This window comes from Anas acuta, chromosome 10 (assembly GCF_963932015.1).
Source record: "Anas acuta chromosome 10, bAnaAcu1.1, whole genome shotgun sequence".
In the NCBI taxonomy this organism is placed as follows: Eukaryota; Metazoa; Chordata; class Aves; order Anseriformes; family Anatidae; genus Anas; species Anas acuta.
The window spans coordinates 20,070,620-20,090,008 of record NC_088988.1 but is presented as its reverse complement, the minus strand read 5'-3'; the positions used below and the strand labels follow the sequence as shown (position 1 = coordinate 20,090,008).

Genomic DNA, 19,389 nt, shown 5'->3' with positions numbered 1-19,389 from the left:
TCTACTTATACCTAAGTGTTGATCAGATACCTAACACCAGTGAAATATTTTCTTCCCTTGAAAACATTAAGAATTTTCTATTAAAAGAGATTTGTCTTTTGAGGCATATGGGGGAGGGAGAAATTGTGTTGCCCTCAAGACCACTCCTTTTTTCTTCCTCTGTACTAATGTTTAAGACACCGAGAACCCCCCCTCTATGAACCCCCTTATGAGGTCTCACCCATATTTCCAAATCCAAGAAGTCATCCCTTCCTTCTGTTTCTGTCCATCTCCACAAGATTCTGACACCACCATCTTATTTTTTCCATCAGACCCTAACCAAACCGGACTTCACTCATGGGAACAGCTGCCACCCAACCCTCCCTGCTGTACCCTTGGCCACTTTGGGGAAGTTTCCTTCCCTCTCTGAATGTTCTGATTGAGCTCAACACATGCCCAAGGACTATGTACCCCTGCAGCCTGTGCTCAGACCGTCATCCTCACAGAATTCAAGATACGAAGGATGATCATGACGACTCCTGCCTGAGGCCACAAGCACAGTAGAGTGATGGTACGAGAGGCCACATGGGATCTTCTCTGGGGCTGCTCAAAGTGCTGGGGACAAGGATGCAGATGATGACAACTGCCATTCTGCTCTTACTACTCTGATTTGTCCCAGCCAAAGAGCTGTCTCAAAGTGAGCAAGTGGGAATGGAGTCCCCCTTGGCTGCTTGGACCCTCTCAGCAGAGTGCATTCCTCTCAGCACTTTGAGAGCTGCATCAGAACAAAGAAGGCTCACTACATTGTACAGAAAACTAGGAGAGTACATTGTGTATGAAGACTTGAACTGTTCAGAAAAAATGTTTTAAATATTTCAATCAAGATGATTTTAATCATAAATTGAGCAGTTGTCAGCAATTCTTAAAAAAATAATAATAGTTGTTCTTGCAGAGAGAAAAAGGTAGTGTGATTGCCAGGGTGACAAACTGTATTGCTCACACTGTGCAATATATTTGTTCATCTCATACAGTACCAAGCATTAAAAAAAAAAAAAAAGAAAAAAAAAAGAAAAAAAAAAGACAACTATCATTAAAAAACCCAGGACTGCTGTAATTGATACCTAAACTGATATTCTTAGCAGTGGTGCCAAGCCTGGAAGGTCAGCCCCTTGAAATAACATATTTGGCTAATTTGGAAGAGTTTGCATTGACAATGTCTGTCAATAAAGAAGAAATTTGATCCAGCAATTCTCAACACATTTATTATAAGTTATACTTGAAACGCATACATGAACAGGATAGTACAAAAATGAACAAATTACTTAGAACTCCTTTTCATTTACTTTCCTGGAGTTTTTCTGCCAGAAGTTTTACACAAATAAAAACACCGACAACTGCTAAAGTTGACTTAAATACGGGTCTTCATTTACTGAGATGTATTAGTTTGCAATTTAAAAAAAAAAAAAAAAAAAAAAAGTAAATAAAGCTGCAGTGTTTCACACGGGATTGCTAAGTTATTGAAAGCACACTAGAATAGGGTTAGGAAAACGCAAATCAGTGTTGTAGGACTGTTTGACTCCTTAGTAAACAGAATCCAAACTGTGTCAGTTCTCAAATAAGAGAAAAGACTTGCTAAAAGCTTCAAGATGTTGGGAAGAATGTGCCCTACAATGCCAATTTACTGCAATAAACCTAGGTCAGTAACTAGACTGTGGGCTTCTTTGTGTCTCATATTCTGAATGCAGAAAAAAAAAGAAACAAGACCTCTGTGCCTCCTGCTACTGGGGAAAGAGCCTAAGGAGGACTGAAAACTGACAGCTCCTAAAAATAATAAAGCAAATAAAGCATCAAGTAGAGGCAGAAACAGTGATTCTCAGCAAGGACTGAAATGAAAGAGTCAGAGCTGCTAAACTCATTATCATAGGTAGATCTGTTAAAAATTAAATTTTCAGAAAAAAAAAAAAAAAAAAAGGTTCAAACCCAAAACTGGCCAAAAATTGACATTGCAATATGGCAATGTTTACCATGGAGAAGTCAAAACACTTTCCTTAAATTCTGTCATTTGTATTTTTATACTGTGTCACAATATAGCGTAAGAATCTAAAAACATGAAATGTAAGCTAGGCATTTCAACTCCATCAAAATATTTGCATAGCTTCCCCTGGAAAAAAAAAAAAAAACAAACAAGGAATATATATAATACATGCTGGTAGTCATGTCTTTCAAATTAAAAGCTTTCGCCATACAAAACATTTATAATCTTTTTCTTTTTTTTAATTTTTATTTTTTTAATTATGAGTTTGTGTGTAATGACCTGGCCCTAAAAAAGGAAAGAAAAACTCTGAGGAATAAAAATCAAGCAGAATAGATGGTTGGATGTTTAAACTGACAAGAAAAAATAAGCAGCTCTGAATGAGACTGGTCTATATAACTGCTACTGCCTGTTACTCACTAGAACAGCTAACACATATTGCGTTCCCCTTGTGCTTTTCAGTTTTGCTAACTGGGAAAGGTCTCCTGGTCCTCATTCTTAGGATAAAGATGGGAGCCCCACCACTCCCAACGGGACCTGACATGGTTGGCCTTACTCATGTTTTAACACTCCCCAAATAACCCACCCTGTGCAGCTACTTGGACAACTTTTGCTTCATATGACCAGGATTGTCACAATTCTGGCCCCCTTTTTATTCAGGGAAGAGATGCAGGCTCCAGCTGTGAGAATTTTCAACACCTTAAGTTAGACAAAACACCCAAACCCTAATGCATAAATTGTGGTCTCCCTGACCCACCCACATATCCCTTTCTCTGTCTTCTCTCTGCACCGTTCCAGGAAAACTTCAGTTTTTAGCTGAAAACCAGAAAACAGTGTTAGGGTTGTTTTATGTTTAAAAGGTACAAATTGTCTTGAAGTACTTCTAGGGTAAACCTGTGGGAAAAAAAGGACTCATTTGGCAAAAGCATGTCCAATTTGTAATTTTTTAATTTAATTTTTTTTTTTAAATAAAGGATGGTAAGTCTTACATTTTTCCATCGGTACTTTCCCTTTTCAAAATGTCTTCACTATGAATATCAGATATATAAAAAACAGATCATTATGAACTTCTGCAATGGACATGAGTTAAAGAAGAAATCCATTCAGTGAAAAAATTGAGATTAAAATATGTATTTTATACACATATGTTCTCAAGGGGTGTTTCACTAGGATATTCCAATTATTTCAATAAACACCAAAAAATTATGCCCCCTTACAAGGAGTGAGACTTGGTCAAAATTTCTGTTTAAGGTCATGTTTGAGTATTAATATAAGACTGAAAGCAGTACAGCAATTGGAGGAAATGTGTATACTTTTTAAAAAAATATTTCAAAGCTACAGTACTGTAGATTTCCTAACATTCGTAGTATACAAAATTAGTACAGAAAAAGAAATTTCACTCCTACTTTCATATTTCTTTAGATCTTAACATGACATTAATGAGCAAATACACACTAGGATGATGATCACACTGTAGGATAAAATGGCTCATATACTGTGTTGATAAGTAAAGATGAAAGAAATCCAGAACAAAGACACAACACTATTGTGGAGATATGTTTAGATTCAAAAATATTTGTATCAGTCTAAGATAGAAACACCCAAGACAAAAAAACAACTGATAAATAGAAACATCCACTTTTTCCACTTGACTGTATAATAAATACACTGTATATGTTAAAGCATTACTCCATTACTAGGCCTAGCTGCCACATGCAGTACATAAACACATCATATACATATTTTCCGTCTGATCTCTGATGCATTTGTAGCTTCTATTAAATATCAATGCCATTCCCAAGCATTTGAGGACAGAATTTAACTTATGGGAGACAAAGAAGATGCTCAAGTAGAAACAGTACTGACACTGAAATCCTGACGCCCAATGACGCAAGACTGTAGTTGAGGTGCTTTTGAGTAAAATTTGAGATGATTCTTCCTGAATCTCAGAATAAAGCATTGCAATTTGCACTGGACAGTCTACTGGACTATGCTAGAGAACTTCATAGGAAACATGGCTGAAAAATCCAAAAAGATTTCTTGAAGGGCAAGAGAAGCATGTAATATGATTGCAACCCCCCCATTAAACCACTCCTATCCTAACTATGAAAATTAGCCAGATGACATTTCTTCATTTATAGTCTTCTAGGGGCCTTCCTTTTCAATAGCAATCATGCACCACAGATTCTTCTCTTCATTTTCTTTTCCATCATATGAAGAGGTTTTTTATTTATTTTTATTTGTTTTCTCTTCTCATGCTGACTGACTAGTTTACTTTATACATCATGACACCGTTCCTTCACAACACAGCACTGCTTCCTCATAGTGAGCCTGGTCATTAGATGAATCACTCTGAAGTGTTAATAGTACTACCCAAAAGAGATGAACCTTTAGCATCACAGATGCTCAGACAGAGAAGTCTCCAGGACTGGTAACAATTTACAAATATGTCAGACACAGTGGCACATCATCTTGATTGACAAGATGATGTACTTCATTGTACTTCCATGAACATCTCCAGTACTCTCACCAATCAAGAAACTAAAATTAGCATTTTTAAGATGGCTATATATATATTTATTGTTTTAATGGCATCAACCTAGTGCCATGTACAGGTCAACAGAAAAGCCACTTCTGAGCAATGAAAAGCTGAAGCAAATACAAAAGGTGCTCTGAAAAGATGCTGCAGCAGCCAGCCACTTACCATTAAGAGGGAAGAGGAATTTATTGTCCAAAAGAAAACTTTCAAACAAGTATGATGTATTATATTTTAGGAATAAATACTGAACTTGACCAGACAGTTCATACCACATGTTACATTATTATTATTATTATTATTGTTTAATACAATGTCTTTAAATACAAGTAATTTCGGCTACAAACTATAACTATTTAAAGTCGTGCCTAGAAGCTCCATCATGAGTCAGGTATTGTACATAAAGTTGTGCTGAGGGAAAAGAACAAAATAAATAAATAAATAAGAAAAACACATACTTGGGATACTTATTATCTTACTGAAGGGGAAATGTCTCATTTACACAAGAGTAAATAATGGTGATATATATTGATCTTACTGATTTTGCTTCCCCAGTTAATCGGAGTTTGCAAAAACAATTGTCTAATAATGTTATTTTGTGATTTTACAGCTACTTGTGTTGGTGCTATGTGAAGGATGCAAGCAGTTATTCTTGGTCATGGATTTGCAAAACCCTGATTGAGAATGATTTGAAGAATTGCTTGTTTGAACTTTTTCCACTAAAGATAGGTCCACAAGGTACTGCATTGAAATAGGCAGGCTAAACCTAAATTAGGATGAATTAGCCCAAACAGAACACCAGATTAACACAGCTATATTCCTTTCAGGTATAAAAGTTTACATCAAGTAAACCTTTTTTTTTTTTTTTCCTAACATGCTCTGTTAAACATTTACAAGTTTTTACAAGATGCACATCCTGCTGTCCCATCCTGAACTCAGTCCTGGGTCCAGCAAGGGCAGAAGCACAAGCACAACATTCTGAGGTGAGTTTTGAGCATCCCAGATCATTCTTTTTAACTTGAACATCAGAAGTAATTTTAGGTGGGTGAATCATATAATGAAAATAAGAGTCTGTTTATTTGTTGGTTTTTGAAAGCTATATAAGTCTTACCCAGCCTCTAATTAAATATTCACTAGAAATACATGGGTAATTTGCACATACTTCATGCTAACTATTCTTTTTGTTCTGGAGACAAAATTAGTATTTAATCAGTTAAAACTAGTATTGATCTTTTGCCAAATGAGAAACTGCCCCCTGACTTATTTCAGTCCATTTCAGCTCCATTTTTCTCCTCCTGACTCTGCTACTGCACACCCCTTAATTTCTGACTGGACCTGTCTCCCCTCCTATCCTTCATCTACTTTGACAGCAAAGCTCTCTGGGAAAAGGACTGGGTATGACCAAAATACAAATTTTGGTCAGAGCTACAAGGTTTTAATCTCAAACCATCAACCAGAAAAGCAGAAGAGTTATAAAATACATATTGGATGGATCTTCTCTTATGCCTCTCCTACACATGCAGTCAAAGAAGGGAAGAACATGAAACATGGAAGGAAGCTTTGAAGAACAATGCAGCCAAGATAGGTGACAAATCTACATGTTACCCTGGAGAAACAGGATGTGAAGTTCAGTTCTGTATTTTTATTTCTAAAATGTTTGTATTTCTAAAGAATGTAAAATATCAAATACTCTTCTTGAAGAACAATTCTCCCTCTAATCTCTTACCACATTGCTATACACTATACAATAAATATTATCCTGCTCACATGCTTCTGTTTACTTAGCTATCTATATTTGATGCTATCTCACAACATAAGTTTTAGTTCTGTCATCTTAAAATACTAATAGTTGTCAATCAAAACAGAAAGTGTGTAATAAAAACATTCTAGAAACTAATAACCTTATATTTCTACACTCTCAGCTTGGAGCTATGCATTTCTAAAAATGAGATTAATTATATGTTTGTCCAGTGTGCAATACAATCAGACAGACCGCTAAACACCATTCTCCTAGCAATGAACACAGACTACATGCATAATCATATAGAGAGAATGTTCATATATATTATGTAATATATGCAGTAGTAAATTAATAGTGCCATCTTCCTTTGGCCCAGAATTTTGATCTGTAAAAGTTTTGGGGGTTTGTGGAGGTTGTTTTTTTTTTTTTTTTTTTTTTTTTTATTTCTGTGAAATAACACAGTCTGACTGGTGCCACAATTCTAGGTAGAGAATGAGAGAAAAGGGCACAGTCAATACCAAAATAATTTATGGCAACTTTTTAACAAATATTTAGAAGCATGGAAGCACCAAGGACAGATACACAGGACAGATCCTTGAAGTCATAACATGGTAACATAACATAACCCGTAATAGGGTAAACTGCTGACTTTATTTTAAGGCATCAGGAAAATATCCTTTGAATTCTGTGAAACTTTAGTGGGAACTGTTTGGGACATTTAAATCTGCTCTGGTCGAAGTATTAGCAAATGCACTGTAGAAAACAATCCTGAAACATCAAGAAGATGGACAAGATTTGTAACAGATCTTTTGCTGCTCCAATTCTTATTAATCTAATCCATCACCCTTACTGAGGTGGCAAAGTTTTATGTAGACTTTAAAATTATGACCATTAGAAAATTATGTCTGCCTGCGTAGTATATACATACGTATGTATGTAAGGTCTGTTTTTTATACACACGCGCAGAAAAAACTTTTGCACCTAATTTGCCAATGCTATAGCTATAACAGTGCATTAATCTGGCAACTGCAGAAAGAAATTTCTAATTATGGTTATATGAATGCACAATTTGCATGTTGCATGCATAATCACAACCCATGAACTTGTAACTTAGGCATGCAGTAACTTAGATATGTTTACTGCCAAAAATGTAGTAGTATTGGACTATGACATGCTTATGCCGCAGAAGCAGGATCAATTTGTCAGCTTTTCCCCAAAATAGAAAATTAGAAATCCTAGAAGGTAGACAACAAGGTGATATAAGAGAGTGAAAGAGGCCCCTGAAAAATAAAAAAAAAAAATAAAAAATTATTTGAGATAGATTTTTTGGATTTATTGTGCTCCAGTCACCATGGTCTTGTTCTTGGATTTCCTCTGGCCCCTGTCCCCTGTTTTGCAGGAAGGCTTGTGACTTTCTGAAACCTGAAGTTTACCTAGGATTTTATGCTGGAAATCTGATAACAGTAAAAGTTACTCATAGTAATGGCTCCAGAAAGCATCTCTGTTCCCAAGCCACAGGATGACAGAATACTTTATGGATGTGCAAGGTGTGTTAAAGGAAGAGAATAAAGGTTTCACTTAGTCCATGTGTCTTACTGTTATTTCTGTTATTCCAGAATGGAAATCCTCTTATTGACCAAGGCACTAAGCAATCACTCCCATATGACAGCCAATAAAGAGATCCATTGTTGACATACTTCAGTAGGAAAAAAAAAAAAAAAAAAAAAAAAGAAAGGGTATGAAGAAATGAAAAGGTATTTTCTTTTTAAACTTTTAGAGAGTAATAGCCATAATTGGCTTCCCTATGTAGTTTGGCCCTAGTTTGTCATAGTATTACAGTGAGAAACAGTGCCCTGCAATGATTTTTTATACACAAACCTTAATGACTTCAATTGCTGCTAAGGATGCAGAATGGTGGCAGGATATGACTGTTCACCATTAAGGCTCTAAAGCCTTCACAATTACTGAGTATACAGAATATTTATTATAGAGACTGTGCCAGACCTTTTTGTGAGCTGCCCTGGGCCTGTTCTCTGAGCCACATCAAGCAAGAAGTTTAAATGAAACTGCTCCCAAGTTTCTGAAACGGTTTAATAAAACATATACTGACTGTAATATTCACTTTATAGTAGAAAACTATTGCCCCTTGGTTTGAAAAATGACCTCTAGTTGGCTATTTTACTCTCAGCTTCATAGATTATAGTCCGCTGTTGGTCATTTTCTCAATCCACAGGGCAATACTTTTCCATAACAAGCTCAAACTGCAATCAGTATTTGTAGGCTGTTACACAAGTTGAGGATAATATGTCTCAACACATTCTATTATGTGACTAAACAAAAGAAATAACAACCTGGTGACACAGATATATGGAGAAAAACAGTGCAATTCTTCTAATGCTCTAATGCTGAAATGGCAGAAAACCACATTTCTTTGTATTGTACTAATTTATATTACATTTATTATATTCAATATACAACAATCTCTAATTTGATTTTTTCATTAATAAGGTTTTGTTTTGTATTATCTTATGTCTGTCCTTATTTCAATGTAAAATGACAAATACTGAATTCTATTAATATCAGATTTTAGAAATGACAGCTAGTGACTGATATCCTAACACTAAAATCATATAAAAATGTATTCACATAAATACCTTAAAGATCGGTTGCTCCTGGGCACACAAAGCGTACATGCATAAAAACTCAGAGGTTTGATATAAGGAAATTCTGATATAGTTTGTAGAGAAGTTACAAGTAATTGTTTCAGCACCTGGCTCCACTATATAATGTGAAATACAACATTTCAGAAAATTAGTTCCCCTATGATAGAATCAAATAGATGCACTGTGTTGACGATAAGTCATGGAAGAGGAAGTGAGAAATCTGTCATCTATTCCAACATGTGCCAATGACAGACCTTAATAAAGTATCACCCCACCTTCCTACACCACAGTTACTCTGATCTTTGGGGCTAGTACAACTTACCTAGTTAGTTGGAGTGTGGCGAGGTTTAATTCTTTAATCAACGGATGATTAAAACTCTTGCAGATTCTTTACTGTGAATGCAAAATATTTATAATTACAAAAGTAACATTCATCTGTAAATAAAAATGTAGTTAGATGTGACACCCCCACACACTCAAAACCAAACGAATAACTTCCCCAAGCTGCAATTACTGGGGTCAAGCAGAAGTGGATATTTTCTAGCTCGTTCATCTATAAATTAAGAGCTTTCTTTCCTTTAAATGAATACACCACATTTTCTGGGGATCTGGGGGCAGAAGGGAGAATCTTGGCTGAAAGCTGTAAGACCCAGAAGAGAAAAATATTCATTATAGATCTGTATATGCTGCCTCAGAAGCTATATACATCTATAATGCTGAATTTTGAGATCTTAAAAGGGGTTGTTGTTGAGTTTTTGGTGGTTTTGTTTGTTTTGGGGTTGTGTGGTGTGTTTTTTCCTACATTTTCCACTACTGTTCCTACATTATTGCTCAACCATAGATTCATCTGCATTCACTAGCTGAAATTTAAGTCTGGATTCATTTAAACATGGGGGAACTCCATCTACACACTCTAAAACATTTGAGCTAAAGAACATATTTGAATGTGATTACCAGACGATGATGGGCCTTTATCTAAATTCCTTGAAGAGTTGTAAGATATCTAACTCTTTAATAGTTTTTGGTGCATAAGATTTTACAACTTTTATGGTTTTAAAAGAAAGGTTTTCTAATATAAAAAGCCACATTTTTGGGGGGGGGGGGGGGTAATGAAAATGGCACACTTGTCATAGCATAATGGATTAATTAAGGAATATGATGTTTATCCTAGCTTCTGAGTTGTATGTCTTCATAACTCACTCATAAAAATTAAACGTATTATACTATGCTCCACAGTGATATATCTTTTATTTTTTACCTGTAGAAAATAAATTATTCTAAAATGAATTATTCCATATCCAGTAAGAAATGTAAAAATTACACTGTTATTTTAAAAATTTACATTGCAGTGTATAAAAAACAATCTTCTCACTGTGTTTTTGAACAATGTTACTCCCACTATTATGAAATCATAATTGCTGCTGCCACACCTAAAATCAAATGCCACAGATGTTGTATCTCTTTATAAACTGTGCATTTGGTACCTTAATCACAAAACCACATATAGTATATTTTAGGACTATTATTTTATTGCTGACTGCTTTTGTATATAAGTAACACACAACTATGAATACAAAGACTCAAAATCCTCATTTCTCAAATCAACAGATGAAAAATCCCTAAATAATGTACAGATGTTTCATATTTAAATGAGTTATTAGCATTTAATGCTGCCAATCATACATGCAGTAAAATCGGTGAATTTCAAGGTACTCAGTATTTACAATGTTTGTTGTTTTTTAAATTCAATGATTTTAGGATATCTGAAAAAAAAAATAGTCAACAAATTTTCTATAATATATTTCTGATGTAATCTTTAAATTCCTTTGAGTGGTCAGATATATTATGTTCCATATCAATTCCTTTTACCTCAAGAAAGTTGATTCTGCTGTCCGTAAGCTGCAGTGTTTCACTAAAAGTAAATTATCTGCCTTTATCTATAGAGTAATCCTCTTCCCCAAAACAAGACAGAACAGAGTTTCTAATCCTACATAGATAGAGGAATACACATAAACTGTACATTTTACAGTAAAGACAGAGTAATACAATGGTTGATAAATCATGTATGTGTCTGTGTACAAAGAAAAAGGTTTATCTCCTTTCCTGTAAGATGTGTCTATATTAGCACACACTCCCCATGCTGCCACTGCAACACTCTGTACAAGCTCTGTAATAGAGACATCTAAGTTTAAAAAATGAAGCAGCCCACAGGTCAAACAAGTTCCTGATGAGAAGTGCTTAACCAGAAATATTATTCCACTGATTGTAAGTTTTCATCCATACATCAAACCCTCGAGTCTATTGATTAAATAAAACTAATGTTTCTTTATTTCAAAACATAAGAGAATTAAATCATCCCCATTGTTTTTCCTTGGTTTGGAACTATCAAGTTGTACACACTTGCCATGTGTCCCACTTATAATTACAACATCCTTAAGGAAAGCTTATCCTACAATGACTGATCACAGGTTTCTTGCCTCTTCCTCTAAATCTTCTGCTCCTGGTCATAATCAATGGCACTTGACGGCCCAATATTCTGATCCAATATGGCAAGCAATATGATCCAAGATCTGCTAAAAAAAATCAATAAATTCCTTTGCTTCAGGAAATTTTGCATCAGAACAACTTTAAGCATATATAAATACAAGAATTTACTGCAATTATACTGGCACATCTTTCCTTTCTTATGTCTCTTTCACTGCATAATTAGCTGTATCATGCCTCAGTTGTTCTTGCAGTCCCACATAACATAATCCAGGCAAAGTAGCCCTCACAAAACCTTATCCAACTCAAGAGCTGCTGGCTTGGAGAACGGAAGATCTCATTCAGTAAGCATCCACATCAAAATATAGTGTATCCGTATTCTGCTGAGTCCCATGTAGTATTGACCAGGGCCTGAAGACACCATCAAATACTAACTTGGCACGAACACACAACAAACTGCTAACAATGTCTTTGAAGAGCACCAAGAGGTGAATACAAAAGTCTTCTGGGGTTTAGGTGTGGGTGTTTTTTTGTTGCAATTTTTTGTGTTTTCCTCATTAAAAAAATAAAATAAAATAAAATAAAATAAAATAAAATAAAATAAAATAAAATAAAATAAAATAAAATAAAATAAAATAAAATAAAATAAAATAAAATAAAATAAAATAAAATAAAATAAAATAAAATAAAATAAAATAAAATAAAATAAAATAAAATAAAATAAAAAGTCCAAATTATCTTAATAGCTCCCCTGGGCTGCTAGGTCTCCAAGACAACCTACAGCTTGATTCCCGTCTAGCTGTACCATGCCACCCTGTGCTGTTCATCCATACTCCAACACTCAACACATATTGAAATGTAGCCAGAAAACCCTCTGTTGGAGATTCAGTTTCCGTTCTGGAGGGTAATTGCAGCTAGGCTAAAACTGTAGCATCTAAGTTCACTCATGTCTTTCACCCTACACTTCCAGATGAAAGAGCATGCACTAAACTCAATTCTGTTACTGTATATACACATTTAGTAAGTCAAATAAAGTACTTTTTTAAAAAAACAAGGAATGTTTAATGTTTAATGTAAATCTTCTTTAAATTATCATAACAGTAAATGTATAATTAGCAATAAATTAACAAAAAAAGTAAAAAAAAAAAGAATTTATTACCTGTTAGTTATTTCAGTTTAATAGAGTCGCAGAAATGCAGAGCGATAAGCAAGCACAGGCATCTGTACTAGTTAAGAAGGCTTCAGTTTGGGCATGCCCTTCAACCTTTCAGTCCTTTTCCACTAGAAATCACTAGTTCAGCATCAGCAAAACTAAGTAAAGATGGAGTCTTTCTTCTACTAAGTAGCACTAATTTCTGCCTGCAGTGCCACTGAGAAGAGGATCAATCAAATCAGAGGCGGAAAAGTGTTTGTTCTCATCAGTGAAGATGAGTTCAAACCACCCTCCAAGCATCAAGATGGTAGAGTCATAGAATGGTTTGGGTTGGGAGGAACATTAAAGATCTCCTAGTTCCAACCCTCCTGCCATGGAGAGAGACACCTCCCACCAGACCAGGTTGCCCAAAGCACCATCCAACCTGGCCTTAAACGTTTCCAGGGATGAGGCATCCACAGCTTCTCTGGGCAAGCTGTTCCAGTGCCTCACCACCCTCTGAGTAAAGAATTGCTTCCTAGTATCTAATCTAAGTCTACAAAATACACGAAGGAAACTTTTAAAAAAATAAATAAAAATCAGCAGATATTATTGTAAAATATAAATGCAATTCTCTAAATCAAGAAACCAGAAGTCAGATCAAGAGCTCACAGCCAGGATTTTCATCAGTCAAAGAGCATAAGGATTCTCCTTATGTATCAAGTCTTTGATTGATATGTGATCTTTTCTTTCTTTTCAGGCAGAACAGCTGTCCAGTGAGCTAGAAGAAATGGCCATGAAGACAGCTTTGCGTCTGATATGACTTTGAGACAGAAAATTATCCCAATGATAAATGCTTTAAATTGAATTTCTATGGAAAAGAATAAATTAAAAATGTCATCCATGAAAGACTTTCTCTCTTTGTCCCTTTGAGCAAGCAATCAACTGTTACCATAAATATAGCTTTTTTGGGGCGTAGGGTGGGGGAAGTGGAGCAGTTTCTGATACAGAAGAGAAAAGGTACGTACCTCAAAACTGCATTTGAAATACATCTAACCAGAAAGGGGCAATAGCTGCTTTTGAGAGGACCACCACTGGGCAGAATGGAAAAAACAAACAAACAAACAAACAAACAAAAAACACACCAAAAAAAAAAAAAAAAAAACACTGCAGATTGTCTGGACATTGTGACCTGGGATAGGGATATGTCATAACTTCCTTGATTCTTCTCTGTAAGGAAACGTTCCAAGGAAGCTGAAACACACACTACTGGTTGATAAAGACATAGAATCTATGACACAATAACTGTAAGAAGAAATGGCTTGACTATGTCCAAGAAAAGCAAAACAAAGCAATAACAAACACCATAAACCTTCTCAGCAGAAGTAATTGGTACAGATCAGTGCAAATTTATTTAATCTAATGGATTTATATAAATTACATAAATAGAAAACTACATCCACTGAGATAATTCAGTGAAGTTATGTTTCTTTCCCTTTCTGTTCCCCTGAATGGCCTTTCTTCCCCATATTTTCAAACCACCTCCTTCGTCCCTGCTTCTGGAGTCTTCCTCCTCTTCCACATAAGCTGCCATTAGCCCTCTACAACAGAGTGGTGCACCTTCCATTGCTGACATATGTCTGCTCTTCTGCCTCCTCACCTGTCCCTCCTGGCATCACTGGGTGCTCTCACAGGGATTTTAAATCCACAGATCCAGGCTACAGTTCTCAGAAATCCTGCTCAGTGGGATTCTGACAACAGAAGAATGGGAGATAAGAACATAAAAGGAGCCCCAATGTGGTGCCCCATCAGGAAGCCAACTAAATCTGATAGACAGTCATCTCTGACCTAGAAGTAGGAAAGGGATGAGCATTTAGAGAACAGAACTGCAGCTCAGAAAACCTTTATATGGTCTGTAATCAGCCAGCAACACCTAACAAACAGAAAGCATTTGTCCAGGTCTTTACTTCTGGGATAATCAAATCAAGTCCCCCTCCCCCCCACACACACACACACACTCACAAGTTTTATATGTGTTTGTATTTCTATGTTTCCTCTCCTTGTTCCTCATTTTTACTGTGCAGTGACTATCAACAATTATTTTACAGAGAGACTCTATAACAAGCTTACAGGATGCCTTTAGTAATAAGATAATTATTTGTAACTCTATAAAAAATTATAATTTTTAATTTAAAAAGAAATCAAATAAAAACAGCTTTCATCTTTCTTGCCATGTGAAGAAAACATTCTCTGCCTACAACTCAAATTATCATTCTCTCCTTTGTGCAAAATGAATTGACCCAGAAAACTAAAAGGGTAGGAACCCATATTTGCTGGGCTTATTCAGCAGCCAAAAGTTCATGAAAAACACTGTTGTGTATCACATAGCAACCACTTGATGCCTATTGTTAAAATACAGTAGTTATTCAAAAAGTAAAATCTTGCATTCTGTAATAAGAACCCAGGCTGCAATGTGTGTTTACTGTTTTGGGGAAATAGTCATCTTGCCATTTTTTCTTTTTCCATAGCCTTGGCATATTTGGTCAGCTATGCAATGCAGTTACCCACAGGAGAAAAAAAAAGAAACAAAAGAATTTTCCTCCAGTGTTTAACTCACAGGATAATGTGCATTCAAAGCAACACATCAGATCACTATTCAGAGAGTTAAAATGCACACTATTTTTATGCAGTAAAAATGTGATATTCTAGAGGAAGTGTGTGAGGGAGAAAGGGAGAAAAACTCGTCACTTTGTGATTGAGTATTGTACGTTCTGCATTTTTACCTCTTCCCAAAGTAAACTACCCCAAATGGGTGAGGCAGTAGGTCTCAATCTTTGTCCCTTCCAACTGAACTGTTGTATTCTAAAATCCTTTATAGAGGCACAAATGTCAATGTCACAACTGCAGAGTTGCACTTCTGCCCAGCAGTATTACCTGTCACTGCAGCTGTGCAGGTGTAGAAACTTCACAGGCATCTCCCATTTTACCTTTCCTCCAAATATTTTGTGGTAATAAATGGTGAAAATAAATAAATAAATAAAATAAAGGAGGAAAGAAAGTCCACTGTAGACTCCAAAAAAATATCAACAATTTCTGCTAATTGAGCCTGTTTTACTCTAACATATTTGAAAAGAAGCGACTGGTTGCTTAAGCAATACTGGCCTTCCCTCGTCTCCATGAAAGATGGAAGACAAACAGCTCTCAATTTCATTCACAGATGCAGAAGACTGTCTATTTAAATTATCAAAGCAAGGCCAAAAGGGTTCTTTGAAACAACTGCTGAAGAAGATGAAGAAAAGAATAAGAAAGATATAAACTCCCTTGTAGGTGCTATTATGTGCTATTACACAAATAGCACAACTTAAAACTTGAAGATAATGGCATATTTAATACCAGAAGGGAATGGCAGACTTGCTTAGCATAACTTTGAGATGTTTCATCAAGGCTGTGTACAAACAGGTGTGCAACATTTTTGCTGGCTGTAAGATGCTCATTAAGATTATTTGCTATCTGAAAGACTGCTTAAACTCCTTTTAGTAGCAAAAAGTAGGTATAAAAAGGGAAAATGTGTGAACTTGTATGTTTTTCCAGAGAAACTTGAGCCTAGCTGTATCCAGATAAGTATGTGCTGTTTCTATAGTCTCCAAAAAGAAAGTTGAGTGGTAGACAGCTAATCTCAGATGAACGAATGGAGCTTGTAAGGAAATGTGAGAATGACTTACGTACCTGGGAGCAAAGAGATAGGGGTTATGATTCTAGAGAAAGATGTTTGGCTGCTTGCAAAACAACATAGAAAACATGGACGGATTGAAGTTGCAGCTAGCTTGCTGAAGTTGTTTCTGCTTCTCTTAATAATACTCCTTCACTGGAGGTAAGAGAAGAATGCAAAAAAAAAAAAAAAAAAAAGTCTTCCTATTAACCACTGGCTTACGAATGCGTGTATTCAAACATAAGTGCATATCCAAAAAATATTTGAGTCAGTCAAAAGTTGGATTGGTACGTACTTATAGACAGGCATTGTCTATTCAAAGGAAAACCTTGGTTTAGTCACTGGTCAGTGACCTGGCCATGGCAGGATCTGGTAATTAGATATGACTTTTGAATAGCTGTAGTTACAATGGTACAGTCATACATGATTTATCAGCAAGATACTGGCATACTTGATGAAACAAAGCAAAAGCTATTATTATTAGTGTACAACTAAAAATTAGGAAAATAATAAAAATAATAATATCCTCTAAATAAATAAAAATAATATTCCTCTGAAAATAATAATCCTCTAAAATAATAAAAAGTATCTATTGAAGGATAATGCAGAATTTTCCTAGCACAACTCAAGTTCTCTCCTGAAAAATGTATCTCTATTCTCATGCTTCTATAACAGGTTCCCAGCACTGGGACTGGTAATTTATGATTCACCAAAATACTGCATAGAACAAAAACGGAATACCTACACTGAACCTATGTAAATCACTAAGAATAATTGACTCTAAGGACCAGTAAGAACAAAGCCCAAAACCCCTATCAAACATTTATTGAGGTTTGAAAAAGTCAAGAGAAAGTGTATTATTTTTTTTTTTAAATGGGGATATATTGGGATTTCTGTAACAATTGACTTGTTTTGCCTGCTTTTAGCTAAGGATCTCAAAGAGCGCTCCAAGTGTTAATTAAATTACAAAGCATTTTCGATACAGGTAAATGGTATTATGCCCACAGGGGAACCAAGAGAACATTTATGCTTCATTACTAAAGTCACACAAGTAATTCAGTGACTAGTAATATAACACAAGACTAGTTGCTACTTCTTCCTGATGGCCTCAAAGGAGATAAAAATTAGTCTTAAAAGATTAAAATATTTTCCTCTTGTGCTTTTCTACCTTCAAAAATTAGGCTTTTTATTTTATTTTTCTTACTCTACTTACTGGTAGGCAGAGTAAGGCTTACTGGTACTTTCTTTCAGAATCACACAAAACAGACCGCTTCCTAGTCTACATAAGTTCATTCAAGATCACAGTACAGCAATACAGACAGAAACCTAAGCAAGGACAATTAATTGAAATCATGCTTTTTAACTGCTTTTGCAACCACATCAGGACCCACCACACCCTGTTTCTAACCAGCCATAGTCCCAGAGACAACACGTAAGAGCCTCTATCCCACCAGAACGAAGATGGAAAGATGTGCAGATGAAATAATCACTCACTGGCCAATTCACTGACTTCCAATCCTACTTTACCAAAGAAAAAGACAAAATTCCCCCATGGAAGCCAGTCCCTCATGCAATTAATACAATCTCCCACTGAAAGGAACAACAGAAGAAAAAAAAACAAGGCTCTGAAAATTCTTCAGACAATGGAAAAGTCTATTCTGCACTAGAATGCACCTATTTGGGGTTGTGTGTAAAGAAATGGGGGAGAAATTTTTCACTGACAACTCTGTTCTTAGCCAAGAAAGGAAGCTACCTGTTTACAGGCCAACTTGGCTCTTTGGCTAGTACACCTGCAGGATCTAGAGTAATAAAGTAGTATGATAATGCAGTCAACATAGGAGACAGTCCAGTGACTTACAGTACAACCTAAGGCATACCTAATTAAAGACTAGCACAACCCTTTTTGGATCTTCAACAAATTATACCTCCATTAGTAAACTGAATTTGGAGAGTACTTCATGAAAGGTTTTTCTGTTTAGTAAATAAGTACATGTATTTATTACTAAAAAGATGGAAGCATCTATTTGAAGTTGTTTTAAACATTTTGAATACAATGTTAAGGCAAGATTTCAAACCTTTCCCCTTACTTCTTGTTACATCATGAAGAATGAGCCATAAAGAAGAGATGAAAATGTCTTCGATTTAAATGACCAAGACTTAAAACTGTTTTTACCATGGCAGGAAACAAAGCTGCTGCATATTTTTCCAGTTGTATTATTGTTATATGGTGTGACAATCATCTTTTTTTTTTTTTCTTTTCCTAAAAATATGTCTAAAGAAGCACACAGTTTATGCACTGCATTCAAAATATTTTTCTTCATTTACATTGATTGCATATTTCAAATCCTTTTACAGCTGTATCGCTTAGCCTAAATCAAATAAGGAATCCACATAAATGCATACATACACTTTCCTTGTTTTTAGACATTGCTGATATTGACAAGATTAAAATATTTTTCTCATTCATTATTTATTGTGATATGATGAAACTGTAAGAGTAGGTATTTAACAGAACATCACAAAGAGTTAAAATGTGGACATAATGTTTCATTTTGATTTTACTGCAACAGTGTTAAGTATGTTACTCCCTGACTGCAATAATGACATCTTTAGGTGATGAAGATTTAAGATGCTTTGCAAAGATGCAGTGTTACCCTAACCCTTCAGCCATGCTGATTAGTAGCAACATCAAACAGATGAACCCAATATTCCACACTGAAAGTGTGCCTATTCTGCACTGGAAAGCATGCTATGACTCAAGTCCTCCTCTAGCAGGGGTCTGGGGGTGTTTGTGCTCAGTGCAAGAGCAGCAAACTCTCACACTGCATCAGGTACGTAAGTGGTATGACTGGAAAAGCCATCATAAATACACAACTCCAATGCTCCAGCACTATTGTTTTTTTGTCACAATAAATATATCTTCTGGATAATTCTTCCTCTTCTGGGGGAAGCTATTACCTGACAATAGGAGTTTGGGGTCATGCAATGCTATTCCTTCTTGAACCTCAAATACATGGTGCATATGCATGAATCTGTTTATAAAACATACATATATTGGATTGAAAACAAGAGACATAGCACTGCATGATCCCAGTTTCCAACTCACAGTTGGG

At 35.5% G+C, this 19,389-nt stretch overlaps 1 protein-coding gene across 17 annotated transcripts in view; it reads right to left on the bottom strand.

The window, feature by feature from the left end:
• The window catches only part of ZNF536 (zinc finger protein 536), a 350,225-nt gene that overhangs the window by 272,736 nt on the left and 58,100 nt on the right, over positions 1 to 19,389 (bottom strand). For 10 of the 17 annotated variants that reach the window (XM_068693342.1, XM_068693349.1, XM_068693350.1 and 7 more), the window contains exon 3: positions 9,274 to 9,344. The exons of the other annotated variants lie outside the window; for them this stretch is intronic. The gene's annotated coding sequence lies outside the window, so the exon portion shown is untranslated. The remainder of the gene's footprint in view (positions 1 to 9,273; positions 9,345 to 19,389) is intronic. 17 annotated transcript variants of the gene reach the window in all.